Source organism: Bos javanicus, chromosome 29 (genome assembly GCF_032452875.1).
Source record: "Bos javanicus breed banteng chromosome 29, ARS-OSU_banteng_1.0, whole genome shotgun sequence".
Taxonomy (NCBI): Eukaryota; Metazoa; Chordata; class Mammalia; order Artiodactyla; family Bovidae; genus Bos; species Bos javanicus.
In genome coordinates, this window is record NC_083896.1 from 39121085 (window position 1) to 39143817 (window position 22733).

The 22733-nt window shown below is 41.1% G+C and overlaps 1 long non-coding RNA gene across 1 annotated transcript in view; it reads left to right on the forward strand.

Annotated features, from left to right (window-relative positions):
- LOC133241862 (uncharacterized) overlaps positions 1 to 9860 on the forward strand; it is a 59185-nt gene extending 49325 nt beyond the window's left edge. Inside the window, exons 3-4 of the long non-coding RNA XR_009734686.1 lie at positions 777 to 853; positions 9679 to 9860. This is a non-coding gene — a long non-coding RNA (uncharacterized LOC133241862). The remainder of the gene's footprint in view (positions 1 to 776; positions 854 to 9678) is intronic.
- The last annotated feature ends 12873 nt before the right edge of the window (positions 9861 to 22733 follow it).

The following is a 22733-nucleotide window of genomic DNA, read 5'->3' on the forward strand; positions in this document are numbered from 1 at the left end:
GGCTTGAGAAGGAAGTATGTGTCAAATGAAAACTTAAAAGAAAACAACACAGAGAGAAATACATTCCCAGTGCCTTCCAAAGAGATGGAGAGATAAATGACAGTGATATAGAGATGCAGACATAGACATATACACACTTAAGTAGACAGGGAAAAAAGAGGACATGTTGAATAAAATGCAGAAAAGTGCTATTCCACAGGACCACATCGACATCTGCATAGACTGTGCACTGAACAGTTGCAAGGAGTTGCATTTTCAATAGGTCATGACATGACTGGACCCCAAGAATTGTGCAACCATGCAAATCTACATAAGACCTTGGCATCTACAGTTCCTAGAGCAAGTTACTTATCAATAATAAAGATTTGAACTTTAAGACTCTTAGGGAAATATTCCATTCCCTTCTAAACCTGATGGGTGGAATAAACAGATGAAAAGAAAAATCCGAGAAAGGAACATGATGTGGCTTACAGTCCCCATACTTACTTGACTATGCACTCTGAGAAGGCCACCAGCCAGAGGAGCACAAGCCACTTCATGCTTCTCTCCTGGCTCCAGGTACTCAGGGAAGTTTTGGTTCTTAGCATGTAGTGGTGACCAGGAGCCCCTAGTTATATATGCTCTGACCTACCCTAGTTTTCCCCTGTAGGCCACTAAAAGATCTAAAAAACCCACAAAGGTCTCAATAAAATCTTTACCTTCATCAGTCTCCTTTGCGAGTGGCCTTTGAAGCTTCTCAGAATACAGAGAATTGAACTGTAATCTCTTCCTTGAAGCTTGGATGGAAAATCAGACTGATCTGCATGGACATCTAAGAAGATGGAGAACCTTGCCTACTTGGAGAAATAAACGGGTAAGAACATCATGAAAATGGATACTAGGGGCCATGCTCGACATGTGTGGTTTCAGGTCATCTTCCTAGCCACTTCATGAGATATGCATTCCTATCTTCATTGGAGATGAGATTGCTAGGAGAATAAGTTGTCAAATGGCAAAGTCAAGACTTCAGGGGCAGCCCAGGGACATACAACTGGCTTTAGGTAGTGGGTCTATTGGCAGACAACAGGGTCACTTATGATGCCAGTCTGCATCAAAGAATTAGGACAGAGCAGTACTTCAATTGCTTAGTTTCAGTATTGGAAGAAATGTCATATACATCCACAAGATGTTTTACATCATCCAGCAAACATACAAGGAAGAACTGTGTGCTAGGTTCTGGGTTAAAGGCTTTGAAGTCAAAGTTGATCAAGACAAAAGCACTGTTTATCTTAAGAGAGCTAGCAGTCTAGTTCTCACAAACTCATGGCCCCTGGAGGCAGTAGATATGATAATAGGACTAGGTGGCCATTTGGAATCTGGGCAGCACAGGCCTTACCACTGGGAGCAGCCTTTCCTCCAATCCACCCATGCTGCAAAGCATGCCAGTTGCCTATGTTTTCAGGAGAATCAGAAGTTTGGATATTTATGTACAATCTATTGATTTTAATGTTAGCAACTAATATTTTTTTCCCCAAAAAAAACAGTGGGAACTAAATCTCCACAGTGATGTGCTGAAATTAGCCTTCAGTCTCTGTAGGTCTTTGTTTCCGGCCTAGAGTTGGGAGTGCAGTAGGGACAGAGAGGAATTTAATTCATGTTGGTTGATTTAAAAAGAGACTGAATGCATACTAAACATTCTGACTCATTGGAAAAAAACCCTGATATTCAAAAAGATTGAAGGCAGGAGGAGAAGTGGAAGACAGAGAATGAGATGGTTGGATGGCATCACCAAGTCAATGGACATGAGCTTCAGCAAGCTACCGGGAGTTGGTGATGGATAGGGAAGCCTGGCATGCTGCAGTCTATGGCATTGCAAAGAGATAGACACAACTGAAGGACTGAACTGAACTGAACAAATTGAGAACAAGACTAATAAATCTATTTTCATCAACTTGTTGTTGACTAGCTACCTATAACAACACATTACTTAATTGGCTTTATAATTCAGACTCATGACTCTACATTCAGAGTAGAATATCTTTCAAGGAAAAACAAAAAATACATCACATCAAAAACAAAAACAAAGAAAACCAAAAGAAAAAAAGGAAAGAAATGTGACACTATATTCAACAACTTCAGTTCAGTTCCGTTGCTCAGTCGTGTCCAACTCTTTGTGAGCGCATAAACGGCAGCACACAAGGCCTCCCTGTCCATCACGAACTTCCGGAGTCCACATATACTCATGTCCATTGAGTTGGTGATGCCATCCAACCATCTCATCCTCTGTCATCCCCTTCTCCTCCTGCCCTCAATCTTTCCCAACATCAGGGTCTTTTCAAATGAGTCAGCTCTTCACATCAGGTGGCCAAAATATTGGAGTTTCAGCTTAAGCATCAGTCCTTCCAGTGAACATTTGGACTGATTTCCTTTAGGATGGACTGGTTGGATCTCCTTGCAGTACAACGGATGCTCAAGAGTCTTTTCCAACACTACAGTTCAAAAGCATCAGTTCTTTGGGGCTCAGCTTTCTTTATAGCCTAACTCTCACATCCATACATGACCACTGGAAAAACCATAGCCTTGACTACATGGACGTTTGTTGACATAGTAACGTCTCTGCTTTTCAATATGCTTTATAGGTTGGTTACAACTTTCCTTCCAAGGTGTAAATGTGCTTTAATTTCATGGCTGCAATCAACATCTGCAGTGATTTTTGAGCCCAGAAAAATGAAGTCAACCACTGTCTCCACTATTTCCCCATCTATTGGCCATAAAGTGATGGGATTGGATGCCATGATCTTAGTTTTCTAAATGTTGAGCTTTAAGCCAATTTTTTCACTCTCCTCTTTCACCTTTATCAAGAGGTTCTTTAGTTCTTCTTCACTTTCTGCCATAAAGGCGGTGTCATCTGCATATCTGAGGTTATTGAAATTTCTCCCGGCAATCTTGATTCCAACCTGTGCTTCCTCCAGGACAGTGTTTTCATGATGTACTCTGCATACAACTTAAATAAACAGGGTGACACTATACAACCATGACATACTCCTTTCCTATTTGGAACCAGTCTGTTGTTAAATGTCCAGTTCTAACTGTTGATACCTGGTCTGCATATAGGTTTCTCAAGAGGGAGGTCCATTGGTCTGGTATTCCCATCCCTTTCAGAATTTTCCACATTTTATTGTGATCCATACAGTCAAAGGCTTTGGCATAGTCAGTAAAGCAGAAGAAGGTGATTTTCTGGAATTCTCTTGCTGTTTTGATAATCCATCAGATGTTGTCAATATGATGTCTGGTTCCTCTGACTTTTCTAAAACCAGCTTGATCATTTGGAAGTTCATGGTTCATGTACTGCTGAAGACTGGCTTGGATAATTTTGAGCATTACTTTACTAGCGTGTGAGATGAGTGCAATTGTGCTGTAGTTTGAGCATTCTTTGGTACTGCCTTTCTTTGGGATTGGAATGAAAACTGACCTTTTCCAATCCTGCGGCCACTGCTGAGTTTCCAAATTTGCTGGCGTAGTGAGTACAGCACTTTCACAGCATCATCTTTCAGGATTTGAAAGAGCTCAACTGGAATTCCATCACCTCCACTAGCTTTGTTCATAATGATGCTATCTATGGCCCATTTGACTTCACATTCCAGGATGTCTGGCTATAGGTGAGTGATCACACCATCGTGATTATCTGGGTCATGAAGATCTGTTTTGTACAGTTCTTCTGTGTATTCTTTCCAGCTCTTCTTAATATCTTCTGCTTCTGTTAGGTCCATACCATTTCTGTCCTTTATTGAGCCCATCTTTGCATGGAATATTCCCTTGGTATCTCTAATTTTCTAGAAGAGATCTCTAGTCTTTCCCATTCTATTGTTTTCCTCTATTTCTTTGCATTGATTGCTGAGGAAGGCTTTCTTATCTCTCCTTGCTATTCGTGGGAACTCTGCATTCAAATGGGTATATCTTTGCTTTTCTTCTTTGATTTTTGCTTCCCTTCTTTTCACAGCTATCTGTAAGGACTCCTCAGACAGCCATTTTGTTATTTTGCATTTCTTTTTCTGGGGATGGTCTTGATTCCTGTCTCCTGTACAATGTCATGAACCTCTGTCCATAGTTCATCAGGCATTCTGTCTATTAGATCTAGTCCCTTAAATCTATTTCTCACTTCCTCTGTATAGTCATAAGGAATTTGATTTAGGTCATACATGAATGTTTTAGTGCTTTTCTCCACTTTCTTCACTTTCAGTCTGAATTTGGAAGTAAGTGTGTTCATGTTCTGAGCCACCGTCAGCTCCCAGTCTTGTTTCTGCTGACTGTATAGAGCTTCTCCATTTTTGGCTGCAAAGAATATACTAAATCTGATTTTCGTGTCGACCATCTGGTGATGTCCATGTGTAGAGTCTTCTCTTGTGTTGTTGGAAGAGGGTGTTGGTTATGACCAGTGCATTCTCTTTGCAGAACTCTATTAGCCTTTGCCCTGCTTCATTCTGTACTCCAAGGCCAAATTTTTGTGTTACTCCTGGTGTTTCTTGACTCCTACTTTTGCATTCCAGTCCCCTATAATGAAAATGACATCTTTTAGGAGTTTTAGTTCTAGAAGGTCTTTTAGGTCTTCATAGAACTGTTCAACTTCAGCTTCTTCAGCATTACTGATCAGGGCATAGACTTGGATTACCATCACATTGAATGGTTTGCCTTGGAAACGAACAGAGATCATACTGTCATTTTTGAGATTGCATCCAAGTACTGTATTTGAGACTCTTTTGTTAACTATGTTATCTACTCCATTTCTTCTAAGGGATTCCTGCCCACAGTAGTAGATATAATGGTCATCTGAGTTAAATTCACCGATTCCAGTCCATCTTAGTTCTCGGATTCCTCGAATGTCTATGTTCACTCTTGTCATCTCCTGTTTGACTACTTCTAATTTCCCTTGTAGAGAGCAATATTGCATAGGAACCTGGATTGTAAGGTCCATGAATCAAGGCAAATTGGGAGCCACTAGGGAATCCCAATTTGCCTTGATTCATGGACCGTACAATCCAGGTTCCTGTGCAATATTGCTCTCTATAGCATCTTATCTTGCTTCTATCACCAGTCCCACCCTCAACTGGGTGTTGTCTTTGTTTTGGCTCCATCCCTTCATTCTTTCTGAAGTTATTTCTCCACTGATCTCCAGTAGCATATTGGGCACCTACTGACCTGGGGAGTTCATCTTTCAGTGTTCTATCTTTTTGCCTTATCATACTGTTCATGGGGTTCTCAAGGCAAGAATATTGAAGTGGTTTGCCATTCCCTTCTCCAGTGGACCACATACACTCCACCATGACCCGTCCGTCTTGGGTGTCCCCACAGGGCATGGCTTAGTTTCATTGAGTTAGACAAGGCTATGATCCGTGTGACAGATTGGCTGGTTGTCGGTGATTGTGGTTTCAGTCTGTCTGCCCTCTGATTCCCTCTCTCAGTGCCTACCCTCTTATTTGGTTTTCTCTTACCTTGGACGTGGGGTATCTCTTCATGGCTGCTCCTGCAAAGTGTAGCCACTGCACCATACCTTGGATGTAGGGTAGCTCCTCTCGGCTGCTGGCCCTGATTTGGATGTGGGGTAGTTCTTCTTCACCAGGCTTCTGCATTGCCATTGCAGCTGCCATGCATCTGCACCACCATCAGAGCTGAGGAGAGCAATATTTCAACAACTTATTGTTCCCAATATTGTTTCTGTTATTGTGACTTAGTCATATATATGTTAACAAGTAAAAGCAAGACAAGAATTAAAACTAATGTTCAGAAGTAAGACTTTCAGTGGCTAGAAAAAGAGGTTCACACATAACATAAAGAAGTTTAATTCAAACCGTGCTGTCTTAAATCTGGAACTGAAAGCATAAGTTTCTACCAACTAATTATATTCCTTTTTATTTAATTTTTAAGGAAAATGTGTGCTTCCTACTCTGACCACTATAAAGCCTAGAAGCAATGACAACTTGATAACAGTGACTATTCTGAGGTCTAACATGTAGCTTCTAAATGCATTTCCCATCAGACAATGCATGGTTTCTTAGAGATGGCTGATTTTAGGACTGGGTAAAGAAATGCACAGATTAATCTTGGGAATCTTGAAGGACCAGAAAGCTGAGGGACTTCAAAGACCAATGGGACCTGGACAGAAAGTTGAGGAATCTAAATGAAAAGGCCAAACATCTACCAGTTTGTTGGGCAGAATGATGTTTCTGCTTCTCAACACACTGTTTGTCATAGCTTTCCTGCCAAGAAGCAATCACCCTCTGATTTCATGGCTGCAGGCACCATCCACAGTGGTTTTAGAGGCTAAGATGAAGAAATCTGTCACTGCTTCCACCCTTTCTTCTTCTATTTGCCATGAAGGATGGGGCTGGATCTCATGATTTTAGTTTATTTAATATTTAATTTTAAGCTGGCTGAATGTGTCCAAATGTTAACAGGCAACATCTTATTTGTCACTGTGATACATGGCTAGGGCACCAACTCACCATTCTCAGCACCAAGAAAGGAAAACAGTCAACAATATTTATGCTATTTTTGTTTCTATTAAGCATAGATTATATAACTACAAACAGTTCCACGAAAACAAGCTAGACTGACCCTTCTGGGGGTGATGAGACAGTGATGGAGAGCTGCTATAATACAGATGAGCCTCACTCACTGACCTGCAGCTCATCTCCTGCTGTGGAGGTCTGGTTTCTAATAGACCAAGGACTGGTACTGGTCCTGACCCACTGTGCTGGTATTGTGGACTCCTGCTCTAAACCCCATAGTGGGACATTCTGTAAGACAAACCACCCTGCTTCCTCCCTGTTTCTGAACAGATAAATGACATTATAATTGGGAGAGGAACAGTTCAGTTCAGATCATTTCAGTTCAGTCACAGTCGTGTCCGACTCTTTGCAACCCCATGAATCGCAGCACGCCAGGCCTCCCTGTCCATCACCAACTCCCAGAGTTCACTCAGACTCACGTCCATCGAGTCAGTGATGCCATCCAGCCATCTCATCCTCTGTCGTCCCCTTCTCCTCCTGCCCCCAATCCCTCCCAGCATCAGTCTTTTCCAATGAGTTAACTCTTTGCATGAGGTGGCCAAAGTACTGGAGTTTCAGCTTCAGCATCATTCCCTCCAAAGAAATCCCAGGGCTGATCTCCTTCAAAATGGACTGGTTGGATCTCCTTGCAGTCAAAGGAACTCTCAAGAGTCTTCTGCAACACCATAGTTCAAAACCATCAATTCATCGGCTCTCAACCTTCTTCACAGTCCAACTCTCACATCCATACATGACCACTGGTAAAACCGTAGCCTTGACTAGAAGGACCTTTGTTGGCAAAGTAATGTCTCTGCTTTTGAATATGCTATACAACTTGGCCAAAACTTTCCTTCCAAAGAGTAAGCATCTTTTAATTTCATGGCTGCACTCACTATCTACAGTGATTTTGGAGCCCCCCAAAATAAAATCTGACATTGTTTCCACTGTTTCCCCATCTATTTCCCATGAAGTGATGGGATTGGATGCCATGATCTTTGTTTTCTGAATGTTGAGTTTTAAGCCAACTTTTTCACTCTCCTCTTTCACTTTCATCAAGAGGCTTTTGAGTTCCTCTTCACATTCTGCCATAAGGGTGGTGTCATCTGCATATCTGAGGTTATTGATATTTCTCCCAGCAATCTTGATTCCAGCTTGTGTTTCTTCCAGCCCAGTGTTTCTCATGATGTACTCTGCATATAAGTTAAATAAGCAGGGTGATAATATACAGCCTTGACGTACCCCTTTTCCTATTTGGAACCAGTCTGTTATTCCATGTCCAGTTCTAACCGTTCCTTCCTGACTTGCATACAGGTTTCTCAAGAGGCAGATCAGGTGGTCTGGTATTCCCATCTCTTTCAGAATTTTCCACAGTTTATTGTGATCCACACAGTCAAAGGCTCTGGCATAGTCAATAAAGCAGAAATAGATGTTTTTCTGGAACTCTCTTGCTTTTTTGATGACCCAGAGGATGTTGGCAATTTGATCTCTGGTTCCTCTGCCTTTTCTAAAACCAGCTTAAACATCAGGAAGTTCGCGGTTCAAGTATTGCTGAAGACTAGCTTGGAGAATTTTGAGCAATACTTTACTAGCATGTGAGATGAGTGCAATTGTGCGGTAGTTTGAGCATTCTTTGGCATTGCCTTTCTTTGGGATCAGAATGAAAACTGAACTTTTCCAGTCCTGTGGCCACTGCTGAGTCTTCCAAATTTACTGGCACAGTGAGTACAGCACTTCCACAGCATCATCTTTTAGGATTTGAAATAGCTCAAGTGGATTTCCATCACCTCCACTAGCTTTGTTCGTAGTGATGCTTTCTAAGACCCACTTGACTTCACATTCCAGGATGTCTGGCTCTAGGTCAGTGATCACACCATCGTGCTTATCTGGGTCATGAAGATCTGTTTTGTACAGTTCTTCTGTGTATTCTTTCCACCTCTTCTTAATATCTTCTGCTTCTGTTAGGTCCATGCCATTTCTGTCCTTTATCGAGTCTATCTTTGCATGAAATGTTCCCTTGGTATCTCTAATTTTCTTTAAGATATCTCTAGTCTTTCCCATTCTGTTGTTTTCCTCTATTTCTTTGCATTGATTGCTGAGGAAGGTTTTCGTATCTCTTCTTGCTATTCTTTGGAACTCTGCATTCACATGCTTATATCTTTCCTTTTCTCCTTTGCTTTTCACTTCTCTTCTTTTTACAGCTATTTGTAAGGCCTCCCTGGACAGCCATTGCTTTTTTACCTTTCTTTTCCATGGGGATGGTCTTGATTCCTGTCTCCTGTACAATGTCACGAACCTCATTCCATAGTTCATCAGGCACTCTATCTATCAGATTTAGGCCCTTAAATCTATTTCTCACTTCCACTGTATAATCATAAGGGATTTGATTTAGGTCATACCTTAATGGTCTAGTGGTTTTCCCTACTTTCTTCAATTTAAGTCTGAACTTGGCAATAAGGAGTTCATGATCTGAGTCACAGTCAGCTCCTGGTCTTGTTTTTGTTGATTGTATAGAGCTTCTCCATCTTTGGCTGCAAAGAATATAATCAATCTCATTTTGGTGTTGACCATCTGGTGATGTCCATGTGTAGAGTCTTCTCTTGTGTTATTGGAAGAGGGTGTTTGCTATGACCAGTGCATTTTCTTGGCAAAACTCTATTAGTCTTTGCCCTGTTTATTTCATCTTAAGAGAGAACAACCAAGTGCAACATATGACTACATTCTTCAATAAACTGTGAAAAGACATCTGCTTTTTGAGAATAGGGAAATTTGCACATGGACTGGATATAAAATGTTCATTTTATTGGGAACAAAAGAGCATTTTTTTTCATATCCTATCATTCTACCAAAAATACTCATTATATATATTTTGTGAAATGTTCATCTTTTCCCAAAATACTTCAGGAAAAATGAATAAGGGGTAAAAGAGAGAATGAAATGATGGTCTCTCTTGAATTAAAAAGAGATACCTCCTACACGATGCATAGCTGCTATGGATGAATTGTGTCCATCCTTGACTCCCAGTGTGATGGTATTAGGAATTAGGGCCTCTGGGAGGTACCCAGGTTGACATGGTATTTTGATGGTAGTCCCTAATGATGGGATTAGCCTCTCCCTATTTTTCTCTCTTATTCTCCCTCTTCTTCCTTCCCTTCAGCCACCACATGTGAGAACATAGCAAGAAGAGAAAGACGGATGCAAGTCAAGAATGTCTTCCCTGGGAACTCAATTGGCCACCACCTTGATGTTGCATAGTCTCCAGTCTATGACAACCTGTGAGACTAGGAGGTTAGTTTTGTAGTTATTGATGCCAAATGATGAAATATAGGGTTCATGACACCCGTCTTTCTTATATTTGTTATGTTTTAAGTTGTTTTGCAGTAAGAAGTTTATAAAGAGTCCATTTTGAAGTTTCTGTCTTAGTGATACCCTTAGGAGCCCAAGATAGCAGATTCAGGCAGGTCCCCAATGAATGAGTGGTTGGAGGACCACATGCTCCTTACCCCAACTCATCTCTTGTCATCTGAAAACTGTCCCCACACCTGACACCCTTAACGCTCCCCGCACCCCCCCCCCACACCACCACCACCATCTGCATCGCCATTCCTCTGCTAAGCTGAGTCATCTAGCTGGAGATGTTGATGACTCAGGACAGGGTCTGGAAACAGACAGAATACAGATATTTTTAGAAAGAAAAACTGGGCAGACCCATCTTGGTTTTCCCTTCTTTAGTGCAATCTGCAGGTGAGGGATTGGGGCTGGGTAGGGAGGGAGCCACAAGTGGGACTACATAGATATCTACAAGTGAAGGGAGTAGGAATTCAGAACCCAGTAACCAGGAGGTGGGCAGCTTGCACAGGACCCAGGAGGGAAAGAAGAAGCACTGGGGAAAGAATAATGCCTACTTGAGGGCCAGACCTTCTTGAGTCTTTCAGTTAAACTTGGAGGTCACGTCCTTCCTGCTGGAATTCCTGCTCCAGAGGTGGAGGGGAGAGAGATGTACTCATTCCTAATGACTCACAAGGAGAGGGCCTCCCCCAGAGACCCTTTGATTCAACTCTAACTGTGGGTATCATCCCAAGGCAGAGAGCAAATGGCAGATCATCCAAAAAATGACCTACTTTAAATAGTATTTAAAATATTACAAATTTTGTTTAAGAGTCCTGACATATCTAGTTCCCAGAGTTTTTTAGGAGAGATGATTCATTAGCCTAATTTGGGTTTCTGCTGAGGAATACACAAGCTTCCCCATTGGTAACTCTGACTTATAAATACCTGATCTCATCCCACAGAACCCAAATGATGGTAAGTTCCAGTGGGCAAGGCCTCTAAGATCCTTGGTGTCACAGCAGTTGTGTGCCAAGCGGTCTGCCACTCCCAGTCCTGAGCCCAGAACCCATGAACATCAATAGACAGTTACAGCCCCCTGCCCACCAGAGGCAGCCTCAGCATTCTCAGAAACATGCACCTCTGATCCACTTGTCCACTGATTGGCATTGAGCCTCAGACTGGAACAAGTGTTCTGCAGCAAGTCCAGTCTCCCTCATCCAAGAGATGGGAAACTGAACCCTGGGGTGTATGACTCACCTTAAAGCTGCAGGTAAGTTAGTGAAGACTTGGACCCAGGAACTCTGGTTCCCAGGCTAGGAAACTTCCAAGAACGGAAAGATGAGAGAAAGATCAATTGCATCCACTGCTGGGTAGCTCTTAGATGTCTGCAAGCACCAGAGTGGAAGTTTCTTTCCCATTGCCCTTCAAGTCTGGTTCCGATTTTATTAGCAGACCTGCCTCCATGTAACAGCAGGAAAGCAATATTCAGGGCTGTTTCTTCTGGGTTCCAGGGACAGTGGAAAGGCCAGCTGTGGTGACCCTAGGAGGTAGTTGAGAAGGTGCTGAGTGACTCACTATCAATTCAGATCCCCAGAGCTCCCACTACATCTTCACACAAGACAGACCCTTGGCTGACTGGATAACATGAACCTGCATTCAGAGCAAGAAGCGTTCTCTTCTTAGCATTCTGGAAACTTAGATAAGTGCCTTATGTTTCCTCAGGGAACACCTGCCTGAGTGAGGTTGGGGTCTGAGTCTAGCCTGAATGCAGAGGATGTGTTCCCTCTTTGATGCTTCAAATAGACCTTGGAGATTCAATAGCCTTGAGAGAATTACAATCACCCTTATATTTTATAGGGACTTTGCTTTATGAATCTGGTTGGAGAAAAAGGACAGAAACACAGGACAAGGCCGGACATCTCTTGGTCCCAGCTGACTGTGAGTTGAGTTTCAGCCACCAGGCTTCACTGTTAGGTGCTGATGTAATTCACAAGCCACCTTTGAAGACAGAATAAAGGAAAGAATTTTGGGGCAGAGAGCAGTGTGGTCAAAGAGCCATGGGAATCAGATGGGGCAAGATGAAACAAGAGTGATTACTTATTTCTTCTCTCTATCTGTTCCTTGGCATTTCTACTCCTGAAAACAAGTACATGGAGATAGTCAGAGGCATTGGTGCTGCCCCTGGCACCTGTTGCTCCTGGTGATAACCAGTTTGTGTAAATGTCCCTGAACCAGAGCATATTCAGCCTCGTGATAGCCCCAGGTTCTCCCTTCTTGGGAAGGCTGACATGCCTCATTGTTTCTAACTCACAACTGAAGCATGGGATGAGGTATGGTGGTTGTCCTGTAGCTAAGTTCCAAACATGGAAGGAAGGTTGGCAGTGGAAGGGTAGCCATTTATTAAGCTCGGTTACCTTGGTCCTTAGCAGGGGTAATTCCCACATCTAGAATGTTTTTCTCCCAGCTTTTTGCATGGCCGTGTCCTTCTAAACATTTACCATAATTTCAAATGAGTCTCTCAGGCTTGTTTTCCCTGGCCACTGCACTCTCATGAGCACAAACCCTGATCCAAAAAATGCTTAGACACATCCCTCCATCAAAACAATAATTATAGTTACTAAAGTGGAAAGGTGGGAGAGGGATAAATTGAGAGTTTGAGATTAATATATGTATACTACTTTATTTAATAGATAACCAACAATGACCTACTGTACAGCACAGGAATTCTGATCAGTAGTCTATAATATCCTGTATGGGAAAAGAATCTAAGAAACAATGGGTACATGTGTATGTATAAGGGAATTAATTTCACATACAACTAATATTAATACAATGCTGTAAATCAACTACACTCATATATAATTTAAAACCTGATTTTAAAAAAAAATACTTACATGTAGAGAACCATGGAGTTTTTTAGACTCACAGGATTTCAGATATGATGCTGGAGATGGCAGACTGGGTGAAGAAATCTAGACATTATCTGGGGTTGCATTTTCCTGAGCTTTGGTGTCTTTTCCTTCTAGTGTCAACTTTCATTTGTCTTTGAAGGATCTAATACAAGGGCTTGGAGACACCAGCTGGGTGTTAGTTGAAGGATGAGAAGGAGGCGCTAGTGGGAGAGTGAAATCCCAGCTCCCTAGCCTTGGTTTGAGGCACAACTTATATCCCACATTCCCTGTGAAAACAGGCTGTATCTTCCCTTTGCATGCCTTGCATGATATCATACCCAGACAGGTTTCATCCTTTTTCGTGTTCTGCTTCCACTTAGCCCTCACTGTTTTCTCTGGGAGAATTTTTATTTTTTTAATTTTTGCAGCAAGTGGGGGCTGCTCTGTTATGGCAGTGCACTGACTTTTCAATCCTGTGCTTCTCTTAATGTAGATCACAGGCTCTAGGGCACTCAGGCTCAGTAGCTGTGGCCCACCAGCTTAGTTCCCCTGGGGCATTTGCAGTCTTCCCAATCCAGGTCTCTAGCACATATCTTAAGCACTGGATCAAAAGGGAAAGCACTTTGGAAGGAATTTGAAATAAGTCACTTTTATATGAAACTTGGCACCATGGCTTATTTATGAGGAGAAAGATAGAGGATTGTCCCTACTTCAAGCAACCTCCTGAGATCAGGACTGATTGAGGTTCCCCTCCCAAGGGTTCCTACAGAATCTTGAAGCTGTCCTGCCATGTGGCTTTGTTCTTGATTCAGTTTCTGAATCCCACACTAGAGCACAGCTTCCAGAAGGCAGGGCTGTCACTTGACTCACTTCTAAGTACATGTCAGATATTGTCTCATTCAGACCCTGATGTTAAGACAAAGGTAACAGAAAGGTCAGTTATTCTATTATGAGTGTTAGATTACAGGTTCAATGACTGTATCAAACCCTAAATAACATTATCTTAAATACAATACAATTCCAATTGTCTTTCATATGTTAGTGCAGGTCTCTCCACAGAGATGAGGGCCCACTTCTTTATTGTCACATCTTCCGCCTGTGCTACTTACCTCTGGTCTAACATGCCTGTTCCAGCTCCTGTCATTACATCTGCATTCCAGCTAGTGTGACAGAAATAATAGTTCCATTTGGAAGTGACATATCACCTCTATTCAAATTCCACTGGCGGAAGTATCTTCCATGTTCATGGCAAAACTGCGGGTGGTGGGCACACAGAAGGGCAGAGGAATGTGATCCCATTTCTGAACATTCATGATAAGTAACAAGGGTCACCACCCTTCATTCATATCCCCTGTATTCATTCTTCTTTGGTTCTCCGCACACAGCTCTCGGTCTGTTTTGGCCTGCAAATATGGATATGGATGAGGTTATAAGAGAGGACATGGTCCAGGCTGTAAAGTATGGAGAAAACAAGAAAGGAAAGCAGATAAGAAAGTATAAAAATACAAAATCTAAAGGAAAACATGCTTATAATCATAATTTTGCATTTATACAATTTAGGTATAATGGTTGATGAATCAATTTATAAAATAAAAAAAATAAAGAAATGTAAAACATATATATTCACCAAACCCAACAAAATAATAAGACTATATTATATTAAACACATAGCAGTATCAGGATTAAGTTTGGATGCACATTGTAAACATCTAATACAACTATAACTTTAGCAAGACAAACTTGATTTTTCTCTCCCACTGGAACAAAGCTGGAGGTGGGTCAGCCAGAGCTTGGGTGGTATCCATCTCCAAAGTTACATGATTGTCAAATACAACTGCAAGAGTTCCACCATCACAACTGAAATCCAGGCAACAGTTAGGATGAAAGTAGGTAAGGGAAGAGTCCCATCTCTCTGCTAAATCAGCTCCTTGAAACCAGTCTTCCAAGAAATCCCTCTTACAGATCTGCTTACATCTCAGTCACCAGTCATGACTAAGACCACAGGTGTGCAGGAAATGCAGTCCTGAGGCAATGGCACCCTATTCCAGCACTCTTGCCTGGAAAATCCCATGGATGGAGGACCTGGAGGGCTGTAGTCCATGGGGTTGCTAAGAGTTGGACACAACTGAGTGACTTCACTTTCACCCATTGGAGAAGGAAATGGCAACCCACTCCAGTGTTCTTGCCTGGAGAATCCCAAGGATGGGGGAGCCTGGTGGGCTGCCTTCTATGGAGTTGCAAAGAGTCAGACACGACTGAAGTGACTTAGCAGCAGCAGCAACAGCTATTGGGCTCATGGCTATATAACAAACTATTTTCAGTTTTGAAAGAGAAGCAGAGAATAGATCATTTTGTAGGTAGCCTGCAGCACCTGCCTTAAAGAACAAACCTTTTCTGAATGGATTATGCTGAATTTTCTGAATGGATTAGGCTGGGCACAGTGTGGAAGGAACAGCAATGAGAAACAACTATATGGACCTGAACTGTGCTCCAGAAAAAAGAGGCAGACTGGTCAGTAGAGATCTTCTAAGGACTGAAGTGAGGATTATACATACCACATGATGCAATTTGCTTTGAAAACTGCTTTTCCAACTCAGGTCCCAAATCTCTCTCAATTCTTCAGCTTCTAAATATCTTGTCTTTGTTATCTCACATTCTGACCTACCTGTCTCACCTTCCTTATTTCTGTTCACATCACTTCTCCATCTAGTCCACCAGCATTGTAAGATCCAGTACTGAAGGAGTTAGCAATAGTTTCTAGAAGTGGGTACAAACACAATGACTATTTCTACTTTAACATTAGTTTCTCCTGATCAAGGTCTTTTGAAGGACTGATATGGCTAGAATTATGGAGATCTCACATTTGAGACCTTTTAAAAAACATTTCTTTTTACATTGGCCTGTTGGTGGTGATGCAGTCTCATAGTTGTTCAAGTCTGAGAAAGTATTTTATCTTGTTTTTAATATATATTTTTCTTGGGTATAGAATTCTGAGTCAATTATATTTCTCTCAGCATTTTAAGATGTGGTGCCAGTGTCCTCTGGCTAACATTGTTTCATATGCCTAATCTGCTCTCTTACCCATTTTTTGTTCTACTGTGTCTGCTTTTCATTCTGGTTACATTTCTTTGGTTGATTGTTTTAAACAATGACTTATCATGCACCTTTGAATAGTTGTCCTATTTCTTGTCTTTGAATTAATTGAACTTCTGTGTTAGTGGGTTTAAAGCTTTCATCATATCTGGAACATTTTCAGCCAGTAATTATGAAGTTTTTTTCTCTATTCTCCTTCTTTCACTTCCTGTGGGATTCCATTTACATATATTTCAGTATTCTTAAAGTTGTTTCAAATTTCTGTGATGCACAATTAATTTTTCCCACAGTCTTTTCATTCCTATTTTCCATGTCTCTATTTAACATACTCAATATTCTTCAGCTTCATGAATGTAAAGATTATTATTCTAGGAAGCATTTTAATGTTCTTCCTGCTATTTGTGTGATGTATATTTTAACTGTGTTTTTACTAATTGATTTTTCCCTCATTATGGACATTTTCTTGCTTCTTTACACATTGGAAACTTTTTTTCTTTTGAATTTTATGTATTTACCTTAATTAGAGGATAATTACTTTACAATATTTTTATTTACCTAGGACAAATATTTTCACAATTCATATGGAAATTTTAAATGGATATTAGATATGGCAATTTTTTCCCTTTGGATGCTGTATATTCTTAATTTTTAAAAACTATTCCTGGCACTGTTTGCAAACACTGTTAATTTCTTGGGAACAATGGTATTTTTTGAAGGCTTGCTGTTCACGTTTTTTAGCTGATATAATACCAGCCTTTAGACCATGTTTAGTGTTCCCCACTAGTAAAGCAATATTTTCTTCAGGACTATACTGACATCATGTGAATTATGAGTAATTTCCATGCTGGTGACTGGGGACACCATTAGACTTGGCACAATTTGAGACTCAAGTATTGTTCCCTATAATCCTGACCAGTACTATCAACTCTCTGCTGAAAACTGGAAGTGTATCACTATACACTCGCACAGTTCTCTGTGTGTAACTCTCTCCTATGAACTCTAACTATCTAGAGTCTCAAATCTCTCTTCTTGTGGAGACCGTTTGTCTCTGCTTAGATAGCCCATCCATGTATGTGTTGGAAACTATTTCTAGAGTTGGGGCAATTGTAGAACTCACCTTGCTTGCTCTCTGCCTCAGGAATCCACTTTCTGCTGTCTGACATTTGAAGTAAAAAACTGCTCTTTCATTTATGTCTTCTACTTTCAAGTTGTTTATGACAGGAGAATAAATGTGTCCTTTGCTCCTCTATGTCTACAAAAATGGAGGTCCCCCTGAAATCAGAACTCATTGAATGCCTTGTGAATGCTAAGCAGTGACTTCTGTGCATGGGTGCAGACTAACTAGGGATATGTTTTGGGGCTTTGGGGAGCCCTGTCTTGCTGGAGAAACTTGACAATTACAACTAGCATTTGCTATGGGGTATGTTCAGCTCAGTTCAGTCACTCAGTCATATCCAACTCTTTGCAACCCCATGGACTGCAGCACGCCAGGCTTCTCTGTCCTTCACCAACTCCTTGATCTTGCTCAAACTCATGTCATTGAGTCAGTGATGCCATCCAACCATCTCACTCTCTGTCATCCTCTTTTCCTGCTGCCTTCAATCTTTCCCAGTAATAGGGTCTTTTCTAATGAGTAAGTTCTTCACATCAGTTGGCTAAAGTATTGGAGTTTCAGCTTCAGCATCGGTCCTTCCAATTAATATTTAGGATTGATTTCCTTTAGCATGACTGGGTGGATCTCCTTGTAGTCCAAGGGACACTCAAGATTCTTGTCCAACACCACAGTTCAAAACCTTCAGTTCTTCATTTCTCACCATTCTTTATGCTACAACTGTCACATCCATATATGACAACTGGAAAAAAAATCATAGCTTTGTTTATACTGAACTTTTTCAACAAAGTAATGTCTCTGCTTTTAAAAATGCTGCTAGGCTTGTCATAGATTTTCTTCAAACAAGCAAGCAAGTTTTAATTTCATGGCTGCAGTCATCATTTGCAGTGGTTTTGGAGCTCCCAAAAATAAAGTCTCTCACTGTTTCCATTGTTTCCCTGTCTATTTGCCATGAAGTGACAGGACCAAATGCCATGATCTTCATTTTGTGAATGTGGAGTTTAAGCCAGATGTTTCACTCTCCTCTTTCACTTTCATCAAGAGGCTCTTTAGTATCTCTTCATGTTATGCCACGAGGGTGGTGTCATCTGCATATCTGAGGTTATTGATATTTCTCCCAGCAACAATGATTCCAGTTTGTGCTTCATCCAGTTGGACATTTTGCAGGATGTGATCAGCATATAATTTAAATAAGCAGGGTGACAGTATACAGCCTTTAATTACTCCTTTCCTGATTTGGAACCAGTCTGCTGTTCCATGTTCAGCTCTAACTGTTGCTTCTTGACCTGCATACAGATTTCTCAGAAGGCAGGTAAGATGGTCTGGTATTCCAATCTCAGTAAGTTTTTCACAGTTTGTTGTTATCCATACTGTCAAAGGTTTTTGCATGGTCAATAAAGCAGAAGTAGGTATATTTCTGGAATTCTCTTGCTTTTTCTATGATCCAAAGAATGATGGCAATTTGATCTCTGGTTCCTCTGCCTTTTCTAATTCCAGCTTGAACATATGGAAATTCACAGTTCATGTACTGTTGAAGACTTGCTTGGAGAAATTACTTTGGTAGTATGTGATATGAGTGCAACTGTGTAGTAATTGAACATTCTTTGAAATAGCCTTTCTTTGGGATTGCCACTGCTGAGTTTTCCAAATTGGCTAGCATATTAAGTGCAGCACCTTAACAGCATCATCTTTTAGGGTTTGAAATGGCTCAATTACAGTTCCATCAGCTCCACTAGCTTTACTAGTAGTGATGCTTCTTAAGGCCCTCTTGACTTCACATTTCAGGATGTCTAGCTCTATGTGAGTGATCACACCATCATGGTTATCTGGGTCATTAATATCCTTTTTTATAGTTCTTCTATATATTCTTTCAAATTCTTCTTAATATATTCTGCTTCTATTATTTCCATGCCATTTTTGTCTTTTATTTGGCCCATCTTTGCATGAAATGATCCTTCGCTACCTCTAAATTTCTTGAGCAGATCTCTGGTCTTTTCCATTCTATTGTTTTCCTCTATATCTTTGCACTGATCACTTAGGAAGGCTTTTTTTTTTTTTTATCTGTTGTTGCTATCTTTGGAACTCTGCATTCAGATTGGTATGTGTTTCTTTTCTCTTTTGCCTTTTGCTTCTCTTCTTTTCTAATTTATTTCTAAGGCATCCTCAGACAACCATTTTGCCTTTTTCCATTTCATTCTCTTGAGGATGGTCTTCATGAGGTACATACAGATCAAAAAACAAAGATCACTGCATCCAGATCCATTATTTCATAGAAAATACATGGATAAACAATGAAAGCAGTGACAGACTTTATTTCCCTGGACTCCAAAATCACTGCAGATGGTGACTGCAGCTGTGGGAAAAAAAAAAAAAAAAGACACTTGGTCCTTGGAAGAAAAGCTATGAAAAACCTTGACATCATACTAAAAAGCAGAGACATTACTTTACCAACAAAGGTCTGTATCGTCAAACCTATGTTTTTTCCAGAAGTCATGAGTGGATGTAAGAGTTGGACCATAAAGAACGTTGAGCACCAAAGAATTTATGCTTTTGAACTGTGGTGTTGGACAAGATTCTTGAGAGTTCCTTGGACTGCAATGGAGATCCAATCAGTCCATCCTAAAGGAAATCAGTCCTGAATATTCATTGGAAGGACTGATGCTGAAGCTTAACCTCCATTACTTTGGCCAATTGATGGGTAGAACTAACTCATTATAAAAGACCCCGATGCTGGGAAAAATTAAAGGCAGGAGATAAAGGGGAAAACAGAAGACAAAATTGTTGGGTGGCATCATCAACTTGATGAACATGAGTTTGAGCAAGCTCCAGGAGTTGGTGATGGACAGGGAAACCTGGCATGCTGCACTCCATGATATAGCAAAGAGTTGGACATGACTGAGAGACTGAACTGAACTGATGTACAGAGGACAATCAGGGAGCAGGCAGAAGTCTTTAAGGAAGGAGGAAAGAACAATTTCTGGATAGCTGACAATTTTGGGTCAGCAGGCCGTTTCAAGCTGGAGAATCTTTAGGGAAACAAGTCTATGCCAGGTGGAGAGAATGGTAAGAGAAAGGCAGGGCAGCAGTGCTGGGATTTCCCAGAGGACAAGATCTTTGCTCTACTAAACTTTATCAATGCTCAATATTGTTAAGTGTTTGGAAAAAAGAGTTTTGTTTTGGAAGTGGTAGAGCAATATTCAATGGAAGGACTGATGCTGAAGATGAAGCTCCAACACTTAGGCCATCTGATGTGAAGATCCAGCTAATTGGAAGGACCCTGATGCTGGGAAAGACTGTGGGCAGAAGGAGAGGGAATAAAAGAATGAGATTGTGAGATGACATGACAAACTCAAAGGACATGACTTTGAAGAAACTCCACAAATTAGTGAAAGACAGGGAAGCCTGCTTTTTTGCTGAACATGTAATCACAAAGAGTCAGACATGACTTAGCATCTGAACAATACCAATGAAGACACAGAGACCACTGAAGGCTCTGGTCCTGGTTGGAGTGGAGAAAGATTTAGGTGGAAGGGGAGGCTTCCCATCCTCTGGTGCAGGTCCTTGAATCCAAGGCAAGGCGAACAAGATTTTGAATGTGTTACCAAACATTGTTTTCTAAAAAAAAAACAAAAACCAAAAACAAAACAAAAAAACTGTTTTCTGCGGGAGAGAGAGCTTTGACTGAGTTTGTTCTCTAGATTTTACTGAGGGATTTAAAAGGGATTGGGGTCAGGCTGAGACTGCAAAAACCAGGTGACCAGCTGCTGGAGTGCGAGGCTTGTTGTAGGTATTTTGCACTAGGTGGGAAATGAATTCAGAAAAAGTGTCCCTTCTGGCGTGTGAATGCCAATGTATCACATTATTTCAGCAGATCACTTTAATGTTGTTTTGGGGCAAGTTAGAAATGTAGGATGGGTGGATTGCTTTTCTCCATTCCCGTTGGTATTTAGATGACTAAATGTCAGGTTACTTTATTGCATAGTTGGAATCATGCTTGGGAAAGAAAACTAGATCAACTCCACACATATTTGTCCTTAAACAGCAATCATAGGAAGGTTTCTAAGGCAATGGTAGTTACTTTAAACGTGAGGGGATAAATGGGTGAAAGGGTAACAGGCAGGAAGGCCAGGGGTCTCCAAAGGGAGGAAATAGCCTGCAAGTGTCAGACATTTTTATCTGTCTTAAGCAACAGAGGGAAACAAACTAATGATATTTTTTCCTTCTCTATACAAATTTAAAAGGAGGTTTCTCTGGATAACCCGGTGTACGAGACAGCAAAAGAGACACTGATGTATAGAACAGTCTTATGGAGTCTGTGGGAGAGGGAGAGGGTGGGAAGATTTGGGAGAATGACATTGAAACATGTAAAATATCATGTAAGAAACGAGTTGCCAGTCCAGGTTCGATGCACGATACTGGATGCTTGGGGCTAATGCACTGGGATGACCCAGAGGGATGGTATGGGGAGGGAGGAGGGAGGAGGGTTCAGGATGGGGAACACATGTATACCTGTGGTGGATTCATTTTGATATTTGGCAAAACTAATACAATTATGTAAAGTTTAAAAATAAAATAAAATTATAAATAAATAAAAGGAGGTTTCTCTTAAAATACTGTGTTGCCATAATGACACCAGGTATCACCTGAAATTAACTATTCTCAAACCTAGAGATAACCAATGCCTTTTTCTTATGGAAATGTTTGTCTTAAGATATGCTAATATACTGTACATTTACCGCAAACTCTGTCTTCAAGTCGGTTCCACCTTTTGGCTCAGAACCTACTTGACAAACCAGTATGTTATACTCAGATATTGTTCCTCCAATCTGTGTAAATGAAACTATTTGTATGGTGATCTGCCCTTCTTCAAGTTCATCATTTTATGGCCCAAGATGAACCATTTGGTGCCAAGTTATCACAGAATGCATCTTATGGATGAGGGGCCTGGTGCCATTCAGAGTTATAAGACATTCCTTTCTGTCATTAACAGACTGCTAGTGACTATATAACATCCAGCTGAAGACTAGCAGGGGGACACTCTTTCTGTCCCCTTCTGATGCCTATGTCAGAAGCTTTCTCTATCTCCTTTATACTTTAATAAAACTTTATTACACAAAAGCTCTGAGCGATCAAGCCTCGTCTCTGGCCCGGATGGAATTCTTCTCCTTTGGGGCCAAGAATCCTGGTGTCATTATTCAACAACAACCTTTCATGCGGACAGTTTCATTTAACAGGCTGAGACTGGACTGTACCGGTTGCCATAGTTGTTGCTATGACAAGAAGCCATCACAGCTACTTGTTGCTATGCTGGAGATGTGGGAAACTGAAAAGAGACCAAAAGCCTTACAACTCTCCTTGCAGAGTGATTTCAGACTAGAAGTAGTTAACAAAGAAAGGCTGACTGGTAAGGCTGAGGATGGGAGTAATCTGAGCCAGTAATCATTAGCTCTGTGGGAGCATCAGCTCAGTCAGAGTTCTGTGTCATGGTTCAGAGAGAGATGTCATTTGGCTTGAATCAATAGTTAGCCTTGGGGATGGCAGCCATAACCTCTAAACAGAAGATTTCCTTCTCCCCAGGTGGCAGAATAATTCATATTTGTTCCAGACTCAGGAACCCAGAAAGCCCTCTTGGGGCCACTTGCTCTGTGCAGGCACACACGCAATCTAGAAGGTGGAACTATCATCATGGTGCCCATTTTCCAGATGAGAAAACTGAGGTTAAGTGACTTGATCAAGCTCACACAGCTAAGTACGTGAAAGGCCAAGCACAAACCCAGGGTAACAGTC